The sequence below is a fragment of the Carcharodon carcharias genome, chromosome 11 (assembly GCF_017639515.1).
Source record: "Carcharodon carcharias isolate sCarCar2 chromosome 11, sCarCar2.pri, whole genome shotgun sequence".
NCBI classification, from domain to species: Eukaryota; Metazoa; Chordata; class Chondrichthyes; order Lamniformes; family Lamnidae; genus Carcharodon; species Carcharodon carcharias.
In genome coordinates this window covers 43,096,796-43,113,008 of record NC_054477.1, presented here as the reverse complement: position 1 = coordinate 43,113,008, position 16,213 = coordinate 43,096,796, and the positions used below count along the sequence as shown (strand labels likewise).

General features: G+C 40.4%; 1 protein-coding gene across 2 annotated transcripts in view; it reads left to right on the top strand.

The window, feature by feature from the left end:
* The window catches only part of pds5b (PDS5 cohesin associated factor B), a 260,439-nt gene that overhangs the window by 26,174 nt on the left and 218,052 nt on the right, over nucleotides 1–16,213 (top strand). The window lies entirely within an intron of this gene.

Sequence of the window (16,213 nt, the reverse complement as noted above, 5' to 3'; positions counted from 1 at the left end):
AATAATTTATGCAAATAACCTCCAGCACATTGGACATTTCTTTTTGTTCTGTAGCCTGCTAACTTGAAATTTCCTCATGGTAAACTTTCACCAGTAACTTGAGCATCCCAGAGCTAGTATGTTTTAACTATAGGTCTGATTAAAATATTATAATACTATAACATTATAGTTACATAAATATGTTGGCCAGTCAGCATCCATAAAATGAGAAGGCATGTTCATGTTTTGAGTTATAATCCTGATCAGACCGAATTGCTGAACTGTAAGCAACTGCGTTGTCCTCTGAAGTGCCTTACTACTGGTTAAAAATATCTGCTGCTGCAGATTTTCAGAATTACCTTTTGCTATAATACTGTTTTATGAAATTTTGGTTTCCTAGAATGAGAAAAAGATATCAGTCAAGTTATGAAATGTTTCTGTAAAAGTTTTGAAAATTTAGTTTTGTAAGCATTTGTAAAGATTACTTTAGCTAGCTGAAGTTAATTCGCACTGAGCATAGATATTTTATCAACCTTAAGATTGTGGTACCTATTGATCAAGCAGTATCACAATATACTGCTATATTCCCATTATCAGATAACTGATGCTAATCTCTTCCTCTTGGCATAGCTTTCTATCTTGGCTTAGAAATTTGCATGTTTGGTACAATTAATTGCCTAGAATTTTGAATTTATACTTTGAACGACTATAGTCTAATTAAAATTGGACACTGGTCTGTGGTGAGCGTGTAATTTGTTTTTGAAATGCGTGTGATCTGGAACTAAGTTTAGAGTTTATGTAAATATGAAAAATCTGTTTTGGGGAATGTCACTGACCTGAGCTGATGAATTGACTAGTGGTTCATTCTTATTTTTAAAAGCACGTTTTGTGCAGTGAATTCTCCCAAATTACTGAATCTTCAGCTTCATGCATCACCCGTTACAGTACTGATGGATCAGTACTCATCCATGTTAAACGATACTAGAGGAAGCACTTGAGGCAAGCAAGGGCACATAATGTACTCTGTGCAGGACTTCAGTGTTCAGTGCCAAAACTGGTTTGATTGAACCACCAATGATGGCTGGATGAGTCCTGAAGGACATAACTGCAAGACTGGATCTTGCCATGTAGTTAAGAAACTATCATGAGGGGTTAACTTAGTCTTTTCCTTACCAACTATCTGTCACAGATGCCTGCCCTCAACAGCATCAATGGGAGTGACTACACACAATCCTTGAGCACTAGTCTCAACTTGACAGAGAAAATACTCTTGTTGTTTGGTACTACTGCTGTATGTAGTATAAACAGGGATGAATGTGGCAACCATCAGCAATATAGAATTGTATACCACCACAGTGACTAACTCTGTGGCCTGGAATATCTCACCCCTTCATTGTGTAAAACTGGATGACTGACCATTGGTTTAATGGGGAATCTAGAAACCAGAAGTAATTAATTTAAGTAGTATTTAGATGAGCACTTGTATGCTCTAGCGTTTCAGGGCTACGGGCCAAGTGCTGGAACATGGGATTAGAATAGATTGGTGCTTGATGGCCTACGTGGACATGATGGGCCAAAGGGCCTGTTCTGTCCTATATGACCAAGTCTTGGTATTTATCCTCAGTGAGCAAATAGATGAGGGTGAAGTGTTGATCAATGACTACAGTTTGGTGAATGTTTCCCTCTCCAGGTTACCATGAGAGCCAGTGCCCTGACAGCTTGATTTAGTCTCCATGGTATTAAATAATAGCTGATTACTCTGGATACAAAAAAGGACCATGCCAGCAGTGCTGAATACCTGCACACCAGAAAGAGCCACACTCCCCAAGTCAAGTACAACTATGACATTGACGACTGTTGCGTCACTTGCTTTCTTCACATACAGTTCAGCACCTGCATGTCAGTCATATGCCACCTTCATCCCCTCTTGCCTTACGAGAAGTTTTTCCTGTGTTCCTGAGAATTTGCACAGGTGATGGCTTGGCAAGGTTGTCCTTACCTGCCTCCAAAACATGATTTCTGCTAGTGATGGTAAGCCCATGTCTAAAGCTGTCACTCTCAGTGCAGCATCATAATATGGAAGTCTTGTTTTGTTTCTCTGCATTTTGCGGTTAAAGCTGACTGTGCAAACTTGATGTCAAAATAAGGCACATCAAACCTATCAAACAGAATAGTGGCTGCCCTGTCCACATCATTGCTTGCTGTATATTGTGCAAACCCATGGGGCCTAAGGCTGCCAATTTCTGTCCTGAAAAGTGCCCAGTCTGCTTTGGAAGGGTAAGGTGTCTCAAAAATTTGAGCAGCAGGTGAAGCTAGCCGTTTCACACTGCTACTATGCAGTAGTAACACGAGTGGTATTCTCTACTAACGGGGTGCTGCCATCAAGCCAAAAAGACGTTCTGCCTATACGAATAATATGGTATATGAATTTCAGTGCTGGTGTGATGCCAGGTATGTAGGCTGTTTACATCCCAATGACTGGTGGATTACATCAAACAGCACGTCTCTTCGGCTATTCGCAATAGGCTATAAGTACTAACCATACCCAACCAGCACAGACTTGCAAAACTCAAAACAGTGTTCAACATTAGATGTGATTCCATGATTGGACAGCACTTGCTAAACAATCCTGTTTGTGCTAAGAATTACACTGACAACCAATTTAAGATTATCAGTTGAGCTTGCAGTGTGGCTCACTTAGGTGTGCGAGAAGCTACATATATTGACACACAGGGCCCTGTCCTTTGCAAACAGAAGGAACATGTCCACGCATTGTGTCTTTTTCAACTAAACAAAAGATTGGGAGACGGGCAATGCCTTGACAAATCAGAGTTGCCCTGCTTGGTTTGAATTTAAACACAAGTTTGGCAGTTAACTGTTCCCTGGTGTGTTCTCCATGGCAACGCCTCTACCAATCAGAATCCATATGCCACCCAATCTGCACTCTTCTCAAGCAGTCATAATTGTTGTTCCCTTTACAGTTGGTATTCTTGTAAATCTGTCCTGATAAGTGCAAGACATGTAGCTTCAACAGAATGTCTTTTTTCCAGCAATCCTCAAGCTCTGTACTACCAAATGTCCAAACTGAATATTGTGCTCACTGTATCCGCCACAGGCACACTTGGAGTATCCTTCAATTGTCTGATGACTGGAAACTTGGAAAAATAATCGGTGACTAGGAGAAAATCGTTGCCATGGACAATGAATGAATCTGCTGCAATTTTGGACCAAGGATGTGATAAGGACCTCTTGAGGGTGTGGTTCCTTGTGTTTGGTGACTCTGGCACCCAGTGCCTTTTTTGATCATTGCTGTTGATCCTCGTCAGTGCACAGTTTCCCTTGCCAGGCACCTCATCCGCTCTATGCCCACATGCCCTTGGTGCAATTGTGACAATATGTCCTGCCCATGAGCTTCAGATATGAGTACCTGATTTTCTTCGAAAATCATGCCCCTTGAAATACCTTGTTCATCTCTATAATCGCCAAAAGCATCTCTGGGTTTCTGCCTCTGCCACTTGCATTGTACCAGGCCATCCTTCTACAGTGACTCTGCACAATGACTTCAGTTGTGGGTCTTTTGCTGTCTCCTCCTGAAGCTGGCTGCACTTGTGCTGGCCAAAATTCATCAGATCGACACTTGAATACATCCTATACTTCGATGTCTAGGTCGTCTACTTGTAGATCTAGCAAAAGATCCACAGTTTGTTACCTGGTTTGCAATGGAATTCAGTCATATCCCTGTACTGTGGTTGTAGTCTGGCTGGTGCACTCATTAGTGGCTTGTGTCAAATCATTTCTAATTGTTGTTGTCAGTTTCCACAATGAACTGTTTGCCAAATAGGTACACATGGATTCTTGTGATACCGAATACCAAAGCAAGTGTCTCACGCTCTGATGAAATAATTGAATTGCACCGGGGATAGGCTTTTGGAGCCAAATAGAATTGGTTTTCCATTTTGCATAAGATGTAGCGACCTCTTAAAACCTTACCCTTCTTGGGTCATAGTAGTGCAGAGCACATCTCTTTTGGCAGTACCTGGTTTATGTGACACAAACACAAGCTAATGGTCCTCATGCCAAATATATGGAATGACCTCCCTTAAAGCACAGGCACTTAGAGAGCTGCTTTCGGTGAAGTTGGGTATGTATGGTGCTAAGAAGTTGAATAACCTGAGGCATCTTTGCAAATCCTCTCAGTCCTGGAGGGTAGGCATATGTCATATGTCTTCGAGTTTGGCTGGGGGAGAATGGATCTTGGAACTTGACTAAGTGGAACTGAGAAAATTAATATGACTCTCTCATTCGCATGGTATTTCCAACTGTTGAAGACATTGCATTCATGACGAGCTGCTGCCATCGGTGAGTGTAAATTTCGGTCATGTTCCTCCTTGGTTTTGCCCATCACCATAATATCAACAGCAATGCATACGTATCCTGGAACATTTTCATAGTTCTGTCCATGTACTGCTTGAACAGATCCTGACTAATGGACAAATCAAAAGGTAGTCTCTGGAAACTAACTTCTAAATGGTGTCCTGAATGTCTTGATCACTTGAGACCCCTCCACCAAATGAACCGACCAATACCAGTGTTTGACATCCAACATGGAGAAAAACTTCCCTCCTGTGAATTTTGAGTTTCAGTTCCTCAGATATCAACGTCTTGTGTGGGTGTCTCTGGAGTGAGATTTAGAAGTCTTGGGTCTAGGTATTGTAAAGAACATTTTTAAAATTTTTTTTCTTGGACTGTGGCTTTTTAAAAACTATCATGGCTGCAGTTTAACAGAGATGTTCAAAGGGACAGGAAGAAGAAAATCTACAATGTTGCTATCCTGGAACAGAATGTGCCAGGTTGGATAGAATGGTGCTGGAAAGGAGACTTGGTTTAAGAGGGAACTGCCTAGGCGTTTTGATTGGCTCCTGACCAAGCGGCCGCTACAGTGTGAGGATAGTGCAGTAGATCAGCTCCTCACCTGAAAAGATGAAAGCCCTGAAACCTCTCCTTTGTTTTATTAGACTCCAGTAATCCTGCCATAGTAGCTAGCTGGCTATTTCTCACATTGCTGTATCCTGCTTTCTTAGGTAAACCCCTGTTAGGAGGAAAAGGGGAAAAATTGTCAGTAGAGACATATTTAAAAGCAAGTTTTTCAACTGGAGAACCACAGACTGCAAGTGCTGGGAGACTATCTCGCCCTTAAAATCCATGGTGTGTGAGTAAAGGAAAAAGAGTAAGGAATGGAGAGGGGGGATTAGGAGGAGAAGGATGCCTCTCGGGGCAAGAATGTGTGGACAACATTGCTCAGTTTCACACTTGCGGGTTAGTTTATTTATGTACCAACACTTTTCTAAAAATATATCTTTTTTTCCTTCTAAAACCTTCCTCCTGGGCCTGGTTTTCAAGTTTACAAACTACTGCTGGAACAACAATAACCATACATTTAAAAAAAGTAAATTCCTTTCCAATGGCTTTCTTCCTGTTTTGTGTTTGTCGAGTGTGTGTGTTTGCTTTTCAATCAAAAAAAGTTCTGATGTTCAGAAAAAGTTGGAAGTTCAATCAATCCTGAAGAGCCTGACCTTCCAGTCCTTGAGTTTGCTTTAACACCAGCCACTAGAGGATAATGGGGGGTGGTGGGGGGTGGTGGTGGATGGTCAGTGAGGGAAAACAGTTTAATTGTTGTTGGATTCTTGGCTACCTGCCCAGCACCGAGTCTCTCTGGGTGATGTGAGAATATATCTTGACCCCTGATTTGAAGTCTTGTGAAGTATTTCATTAACTGTGTTAAGTTTTAGGATACCCTGAGGTTGGTGATCTGAATGTACCAAAACAAGCCTTCACATTAGCAGGGAATATTCTCCAGATTATATAAAATTGAAGGCGTTTCCTTTTTAGTCTCAGCATTAGATGAAGATCTCTTCTGTTTGCTGTTACACTGAGTCTGCAGAGTTTCTGATTTTTCACAATGCTGTACACTGCAGATCTATCATTTGCAGGTATTCTAGTGAAAGAAGCAAAAACCTGCCAATATAATTGAAAGCAGCCCGAGTACAACAAAGGCCAAAATCTTAAGGAATGGAATATGCACTTGTCATGGCAAAAGTAGCTGGAATTTCCTACATTATAACCACGACTGCAGTTCAAAGCCAAGTACTTCATTGCTGTAAAGCACTTTGCAACATTCATTGGTTGTGTAAAACTCCATATAAATGCAAGCCTTTTTACATTTTGAACAAATCCATTTAGCAACTTTATTAATGGATTTAGGCTTCAATTCATTACGTTGCTCATTACTCAGGGTGATTTCCTCATCAGGGACAGTGTATTTGCTCGTACAGTATGAAGAATTTTAAAAATGGGAGTTAAACTGGACTTTGGTCATGCTCTCTCCATCTCGAGTACCCATTATTTCAAAGAATGCCCCTGCTTTTTTTATCCAGTCTTTTAGCAAATACTTATCTACAAAATTTACATGTAGTCATGTGTTATAAACACTCTCTAACAGATCTCTTTTCAACTATGAAAATCTCATTTAAAGTGAACTTTGGTTATTTTGTTCTGAGTTTCATCAGTGAAGTTGATGTTCCTCTGCAGTGTTTAATACAAAATAGCCTTCTCCTAAACTCAGAAGAACATATGCTTTAAAAGAGGATTTAGAGAAGTCCTGAAATAGCTGAATTTTGAAGGGATCCTCAAACTGAATTTATATTAATTAGAGAAAATGAGTGATCAGGGGATTTCCAAAGCTAATAAGTCTTTGTTAGAGGTAAAAAGAATTTCTCATTTTTCTTATTTCCCACCTTCCTGTCTCAGTGGTAAATATTTGGGGGTAGTTTGGGGAAAACTTATTGACTTTTTATGCTTTTTAAAAAGCAGCTTGCATTAAATATTTAGTAGCCTCATGTAATGAGCGATGTAGTGAATTGGAGCCTGAATCCATTGATAAAGTTGTTTAAATTTCTTTGTCCTGTCATTTTTGTCACAATAAGTGCATTATTTCATTTCATAAGATTCTGGCTTTTCTAGTACTTGGGCTGCTTTCATAGTTTTATTGGCAGGTTTTTTGCTTCTTTTCACTGGAATACCTGCAAATGATATATAATAATTTTAAATTAATTTTATTGACCATTATGAAAAATCTGAAACCAGCAATGCTGACTCAATAGAACAGCAAGTAGAGGAAATTTTGATCCGATGTCTAGACTAAAAATGAAATATCTTCAACTTTATGGAATGTGGAGATTAGTCCCTCAACAGTTATATCTAACTGTGGCCTGAACATAAAAGAATGTTTGATAGAAGTTCGTCCAGTGTATATATGCTGAATTGAGTTTAGAAAATCACTGCTTTAGAAGCTTTTTAAGCTTTGTATCAGGAGCAGTGGTGATCAAATCCAAGAAGTAGCCTCTCCAGAGTGAGTGATACTCACCAATAGAATCTACTATTCAAATGTTCAATGCAATTTGTATATTCAGTATTTTTAGATCAGGAACAAAAATATACACCCTACTGGAAAGGCTCAGCAGATTTGGCAGCACCTCTGAAGGGAACAGACTGGATGTGATACATATCAGAGTCCATTCTGATAAAGGGTCTGCATACTGAAAGTCCTTTCAGTTCTGCCCACAGGTATAAATTGACTTCTATATTTCTAGCATTGTGGTTTGTTTCAGATGCAGTATTTTACTTCAAGATAAAGGTTGCCAATGTACAGTGAAATTTAGAATAGTGGTCTGCATTATTCGAATGTAAATTAGTTATTTGATATACTCCTAGCAGGAATTGGTGATTTGTGTGGGTTTCATACCACAAGTTTCTGAAGGCTAATTTCAGTTTACTTAATTATTGCTGTTGTGAGCACAACAGAATCAACTGTCTGAACACATTGAGGCAACTGTAAAACCATAGACTGTTATCTCCCATGGAAAAGTAATGTAGACATTATTTGGCAAGGCATGTAGAAGCAATAGAGATCTTGATTAGAAAAACAAGAAGTAGTGAACAAACATACATGGCTAAAGGGCGAAATGGAAGGAATGAAATGATCACAGCAAGGAATAGAAATTTGTGAAACACTGGTTCATTGAAAAGATAATTGGAAAGGAGAATTGTCTCCCCCCGCCCCCCCCCATCCACCATTGCCTCAAAGCATAGCCTCCCTTCAAACTACTCCTCTATCTTTAACATCTCCTAGTACCTAACTCCTTTCTACCTTCCTCTTCCTAACTCTTATTGCTTTCAACATTGGAGTCCGTCCTCAACCTCTGAATTGCATTTCATGTTGATGCCACACACATAAATGCGAGAGATCAACTTGTATAACAAAACTGTTAAGTATGCACTTCACGACATGAAAAAGGGATTCAAGGTGGGGAAATATTGCCCTTTTTGTTCCTGGTGTCTATTGGGCACCACTGATTAGAGGAAGAAAAGGATTGGCTCTGTTTTGCAATTACATTTTCCCTGCCTGTAGTGAAGAAGCCTGTTACCACTTAAGCTCTTGCTGTCATTCACGCTTGCACTCTCACTCTGGTAAGAAACTTCAGTTTCTTGGACTCTATTACAAATAGTTAATGAAATTTCTGTGTAAACAGACTTCAATGCTATTTCTAATGTTTATCTCAAAATGGAGCACCAAATCATTAAAAGCTGACACTGCTTATAGACAGATCATTAACTAGGTCAATAGCAAGGCTGTTAAATACAGATGTGTTTATACTTCATGCCAAATTACCTATTTTGGGAGCAGGCAGTTGGGGTGGGGCGGGGACTAGTGAAGTGAAAAAAAAGTTAGGCTTTCAATGGAACGCATACGAGCTACCATTTAGAAGTGCTACCTTTTTTTTATTTGCTAATGCTGATCCAGTGCTGTGATTGTGTAATGCCAGCTTTGGGTCAATGGGTTTTCAGCTTCACATTGAATGAGCAGGAGCTTGGCAGAGTGGACATTAGAGTTAATTTACAACTTAAGTAAATAGAAAAGAATTGTATGCAAAATACTAAACTTAAATACAAATTTACAGTAAAAATATCTTTTGCTATGGGTAAAAAAACACAACTTATTGCAATAATGTAGCAGGGTAATGCATGAGCATTCTTGGGATATGGGTGTCTTTAGCAAAGCCAGCATTCCTTGCCCATCCCAAATCATTGGATTGTTTTTCAATTTTTAGAGAAGCACTATTTCCCTTAAACATCACAATTACATAAATGAAATGTACATACTCTGCTTGTGCCTCTGCATACCTGGAATGATACATTATGGGGAAAAAAAATCATTTTTTATTTTGCTTGGGAAATGTGTGAAAGTGGATTAGACTTGCGGGCAACACAGGTAGTAAATGATCATTGATAAATACCTTAACACATTAAGTGAAGACATTATTTAATGAGGCTCAAGTACTTTTTATTAGTACTCTAAAATGTGAAGGGAAAATATAGCTTCCACCACTTTCCAACTAGGGCACGTTAAGAATTTAATAGCCTTCATTTACACACCTGGTTAAGAACTTAATTGAATTCAATTTTTTTTGTATTTAAAAACAGAACGCAAACTGTTTCCCGTTGTCTTTGGGATTCTTAACACTAACTAAAGATTGCAGTTGTTGTATAAGCAGTAATTGTATTTTAGCCTTTGTTCCTGTCATTGCTCACACACTGCCTGAATTATGCTTCTGAGCTAGTGTTTAACATATACCAGAACTATGTAATTTTTGTAATACAATTCTAATACATCTTTTTTGCGCTTTCTCCTGTGCTTCTGAGAGGTTATAAAAATCAGGAAAGACTGAATAGGCTGTGGCTTTTGCCTTGAGAGAAGTGAAGACCTGAGGGGTAATATAAGCCTTTAAAACTATGAAAGGTTTTGATAGGTGCAGTAATTATGGTTTTATTTAGTGTGCAATGTAGCTTTAAGAATAATACTTGTTAAGGAAGATCACATGACCTGTAGTAATCCAAAGGAGAGTAGTGCGGCCTACCATGTCAGGCAGTGCAGAGATAGGAATTGAAGTTGAAAGTACACGTATAATTGCTGCTGAGTATATTGTAAATAAACTTAATATTACCAAGAAGTGTCTTTGGATCAACTCTATAGTATCAACTTGGCCACTGCTTGCAACAAACTGGCGACGAGGATCCATGGGATCCAATAATAGGGCACACATGGAGAAAATGCTTTGCCTTACAGTGGAGAACTAGGAGCCATAAATATAGTCTAGTGACTAATAAATCCATTAGGGAATTCAACAGAAACTTAGAGAATGTGGAACTCACTACCACGGGGAGTTGTTGAAGTGACTAGCATAAATGCATTTGAGAGGAAGATAGATTAGCACATGAGAGAGAAAGGAGTGGAATGAGGGAGAAAGGAATAGAATGATAGGTTGATAGGGAGGAGGCTGGTGTGACCTGTTGGGCCAAATGGCCTGTTTTTGTATTGCAATTTTCAATCAAGCAAATAATGTTCAAAGCTGCAGAGAAACATTTTTTTTCTAGTTAGTTGAACAAAATGCTACTGATGTGCATGGTACGTGTTCAGAGCGCAGGGCCTTCTTTAACCAAGAGAGTGTGGACTTTGAGGCATGAATGCTAACTTGGGAATTGGTGCAGAGAGGGAAGAAGGTGCTGCTTTTTATATTTTTTTTTCAGCCTCCAATAGCTGGTGAGTTTCAAAGGCGTTAAACAGGTGAGCAGAGATGTGATTTGATTTATAAGCATTAAGATCTTTTCTCTCTAAACAGGGGTAGTTTTTTAAACTAGTATTGGGGAGATATAAGTATTGCATTAAATTTATAGCTTAACTAGTTATCTACAGATAACAGCTGAGTGATATTTCTAAATTTGAAACCTAATTAGGTAAATAAAACTTAAAGATGGCAGGGCAAGTGGTGAATTGAAGCTGTAGATTGTGGACATCTGTATGATCCATAGTAACCACATCTGCAGTAAGTGTCTGCAGCTTGAAGTTCAGCTCCGAGTTAATGAGCTGGAGTCTGAACTTCATACTGATGCATCGGGGAGTGAAAACATTACCTTGACACTTAGCCTAAGGGCTGTGACTGTCTCCTGGAGCAATGTTGTTCTAATGTGGCCTGTGGTCAGGAACAGGAGGGTTTGAAGGTGAGGCAGGTTTGGGACCCAGAAGATAGTAATGGAGGAGCTTCAATCCTTGCAATTTTCCAACAGGTTTGACTTTTCTTGCAGCTTGTGTGGTCAAGAGCAGGGACTGCAGGGAGGATGAGCACATAGACCATGGCACCATGGTGCAGGGAGCTCAAGTGGGGGATAAAAAGGAATGTAGTTGTCGTAGGGGACTGTATAGATGGAGGGATAGACACTGTTTTCTGCAGCCAAGAGTATGGGTCTGAAGGCTATGTTGCCTGCCCAGTGCCAGGACTAAGAACATCTCTGGGCTGGAGAGGAATCTGGAGTGGGAATGGAAGGATCCAGTTTTCGGTGGTTCACGTGGATACCAATAACATAAGTATGATGACGAAGGAGGTTCTGCTAAGGCAGTGTAAGCAGCTAGGGGCTAAATTGAAAACCTGAACTACAAAGGTAATAATCTCTGGATTACCACCGTAGCCTCAAGCAAATTGGTTTAGGGTAAATAAGATCAGAATTCAATGTGTGGTTCAAAGATTGGTGCAGAAGAAATGGGCTTCAATTTGTGGGGCACTGGTACCAGTATTGGGGAAAGAGGGAGCTGCATTGTTGGGGCGGTCTTCACCTGAACCATGCTGGGACCATTGTACTGGCATATAACTAGGGCCGTAAAGAAGACTTGACTAAATAATGGGAAGAAGAGTTCACGTGAGTGGAAATTTGGAAAGATAGAGAAAGGACAAGGCAATAGTGCAGGGTGGCAGTGTGGATAAAGGTATCAAGATTGACAAGAAGGAACAGACAGAGTGTACAAACATAACAGTGCACCAGCAGATAAGGTCAGAATAGGGAAAAACGGTAAGCAGACAATTAAATGCTTTATCTGAATACACAACATTCATAACAAGATGGATGAGTGGATTCCCATTTATTTCTATTTGTGCTATGATATGATAGCCGTTATAGAGACATGGTTGCAAAGTGACCAGGGCTCGGATCTGAATATTCAAAGATATTTGACATTTCACAAGGAAAGGAAAAAGAATTGGAGTAGCTCTGTTAATAAAGGATGAATTCAGTATAGTAGTGAAAATTGATCTTGGTTTGGGAGATCAAAATGAATCCGTTTGACTGGAGATGAGAAAAAACAAAGGAAAGTCAGTGGCAAGAATAGCTTATAGGCCCCTGACTAGCTAGGACAGAATATAAATCAAGCAATAATGGGGGGCTTGTAAGAAAAATACTACAATAATTTTGGGAGATTTTAGTCATCTTATAGTTTGGGTGAATCCAATTGGCAAAGGTAGCTCAGAGGTTGAGCTCATGGTGTATTTTGGACAGTTTCTTGGAACAATATGTTCTGCACCCAACCAGGGAACAGGCTATTTTGGACCTGGTAATAGGTAATTTCTTTTACTCTTTCATGGGATGTGGGCATCGTTGGCAAGGCCAGTATTTGTTGCCCATCCTTAATTGCCCTTGAACAGACTTTGCTCGGTCACTATCACTGAGAGTAGCTTTATATTCCAGATTTATTAACTGAATTCAAATCCCACCATGGTGGGATTTGAACCCATGTCCCCAGATCATTAGCCTGGGTCCCTGGATTACTAGTCCAGTAACATTACCACTACGCTATTGTCTCCCCCAATCAGACCAGATGAATTAATGGCCTTTGTAGTAAAGGATCCTCTATACAAGAATGATCATAAGATAGAATTTCACATTTGGTTTTGAGGGTGAGAAACCTTGGTCTGAAACTAGTGTCTTAAACATAAATAAAGTTGATTAGAAGGGAATGAAAGACAGAATTGGCTACAATGGATTGGGAAAATACTGGTAGGTTAAAAGTTGTAAGACAGTAGATAAGCAGTGGTGGACATTTAAAGAGATCGTTCATAGCTGTCAACAATATTCCATTGAGAAAAATAGACTGAGAAGGATGCACCATTTGAGGTTAGCTAAAGAAGTTAAGGATGGTATCAAATTTAAAGAAAATATCTACAGTGCTGCAAAGATTTGTGGTAGCCCAGAAGACTCAGGAAAATTTTTGAAACCAGTAAAGGATGGCTTTCAAAAAATATATAGGGAGAAATTTGAGTATGTAAGAACACCAGCAAGAAATATAAAAACGGACAATATATGAAAAGGAAGCGAGTAGCTAAAATGAGTGCTGGTCCCTTGGAGAATAAGACAGGGGAATTAATAATGAGAGCCAAGGAAATGGCAGAGTCTTTGAACAAGTATTTTGTACCAACTTCTTGGTAGAAGACAGAAAGCATCCCAAGAAGAGTAAAAAAACAGGGGGACAAAAGGGAAGGAGGAAATTAAAACAATCTCTATCAGTTGAGAAAATGTACTAGGAAAACTAATGGGATTAAAGGCTGACAAGTCCCCTGGATGTGATGGCCTGAAACTTGGGACATTAAAGGAAGTTACTGTCGAGATAGCCGATGCAATGGTTGTAATCTTCAAAACTTCCTTAGACTCTGGAAAGGTCCCAGCGGGTTGGAAAACCACAAAAATAGCACCCATCATTCAAGAAAGGAGGGAGACAGAAAACCGGAAATAACAGGCTAATTAGTCCAACATCTGTTATTAAGAAAATGTTGGAGTTCATTATTAAGGAGGTATTAATAGGACATTTAGAAAATCCTAATACAATCAGGCAGAGTTGGAGTCAATGTGCTTTTGTGAAAGGGAAGTCGTGTTAGACAAATTTATTACAATTCTTTTGAGGATGTAATGAGCAGGGTAGATAAAGGGACCCAATAGATGTAGTGTATTTGGATTTCCAAAAGGCATTTGAGAAGGTGCCACAGAAAAGGTTATGGCACAAGATATGTGCTCATGGTGTTGGGATGATACGTTACCGTGGATGGAGGATTGGCTGACAGGAAATAAAGTCGGGATAAATGGGTTATTTTCAGGTTGGCCAGCTGTGATTGCTCCAGGCATCATTGCAGGGGCCTGAACTATTTTATGGTCTACATTTAATAACTTGGATGAAAGGACAGGCTGCATTATAGACAAATGGCTGTTGATACAAAGATGGGCAGGAAGGTAAGTTGTGAGGAGGAACAAAGAATCTGAAAAGGGATATGGACAATTAAGTGAATGGGCAAATATTGGCAGATGGAGTACATTGTGGGAAAATGTGAGGTTGTACACTTCGGCAGGCTGAATAGAAAAGCAGAATATTATCTGAATAGGGACAATGTGCAGAATGCTGTACAGAACAACCTAGGTTTCCTCTACATGAATCGCAAAGATAGCATGCAGGTACAGCAAGTAATTGGGAAGGTAAATGCAATGTTGGCCCTCATTGAAATGGGGACAGAGGTATAAAAGAGGGAAATAAAAGTTAAATACTGTGGATGCAGGAAAACTGAAATAAAAACAGGAAATGCTGGAAAAACTGAGTAGGTCTGGCAGCATCTGTGGAGCATCTTGCTTCAGTGATACAGGGCATTGCTGAGACCACATCTGGACTGCTGTGTAAGTATTGGTCTCCTTTTTTTTAAGGAATTATGTAAATATGTTGAAAGCAGTTCAGAGAAAGTTTAATAAATTAGCACTTGGATTGGGTGGGTTGTCTTATGAGGAAAAGTTGGACAGGCGAGGCCTGTATCTGCTGGAGTTAGAAGAGTCAGAGACAACTTGATTGAAACATCGAAGATCCTGAGGGGACTTGACAGGGTGGCTGTGGGGAGGATGTTTCCACTTGTGGGAGAATTGAACACAAGGGAGTTGAGGTTACAATCCAATCAGCCATTTAGGGGAAGCAGTGCTATAGTGGTATTGTCACTGGACTAGTAATCCAAAGACCCAGGGGAATACTCTGGGGACCCAGGTTAGAATCCCACCACAGTAGATGGTGAAATTTGAATTCAATATTAAATGTGCAATGCAACCATTGTCGTAAAAACCCATCTGGTTCAGTAATGTCCTTTTCAGGGAAGGAAATCTGCTGCTGTTACCTGGTCTGGCCTAGATGCGACTCCAGACCTGCAGTAACATGGTTTACTCTTAAATGCCCTCTGAAATGGCCGAGAATGCCACTCAGTTGTATCAAGCCCCTAAAAAATCTAAACAGAATGAAACTGGACAGATCAACCGGCATCGATCTAGGCACTGGCAGCAGCAATGGCCAACTCGGCCCTGTCGACCCTGCAGTCCTCCTTATGAACATCTGGGGCTAGTGCCAAAATTGGCTGCACTGTCTCACAGACTAGTCAAGCAACAGCCTGACATAGTTATACTTACAGAATCATACCTTACTCACTATGTCCCAGACACCACCATTGCCATCCCAGGGTATGTCGTGTCTCACCGATAGGACAGACCCAGCAGAGGTGATGGTGCAATTGGGAGGAGTTGCCCTTGGAGCCCTCCACATTGACTCTGGCAGCCATGACATCTCGTGGCATCAGGTCAATCTTGAGTAAGGAAACCTCCTGCTGGTGATAACATACTGCCCCTCAGCTGATGAATCAGTAGTCCTCCATGTTGAACATCGTTTGGAGGAAGCACTGAGGGTGGCAAGGGTTCAAAATGTGCTCTGGTGGGGGACTTTTAATGTCCATCACCAAGAGTGGCTCAGTAGCACTACAGACTGAGATGGCCTGAGTCCTAAAAGACGTAGCTGCTAGACTGGGTCTGCGGCAGATGGTGAGGGAAAAACATTCTTGACTTCATCCTCCCCAACCTGCTGTGGCAGATGCATTTGTCTGTGACCGTATTGGTAGGAGTGACCACTGCACAGAACTTGTGGAGATGGAATCCCATTTGAGGATACGGTCCATTGTGTTGTGTGGCCCTACAGCTGTGCTAAATGGAATAGATTTTGAACAGATCTAGCAACTCCAAACTGGGCACTCATGAGGCACTGTTGGTCATCAGCAGTAGCAGCATTGTACTCAACCACAATGTGTAACCTCATGGCATGGCATATCGCCCACTTAACCATTACCACCAAACTAGGGGATCAACCCTGTTTAAAGAAGAGTGCAGGAGCACATGCCAGGAACAGCACCAGACATGCCTATAAATGAGGTGTCACCCTGGTGAAGCTACAACACGGGACTATTTGTGTGCCAAACAGCACAAGCAGCAAGTGATAGAGCCAACAGAA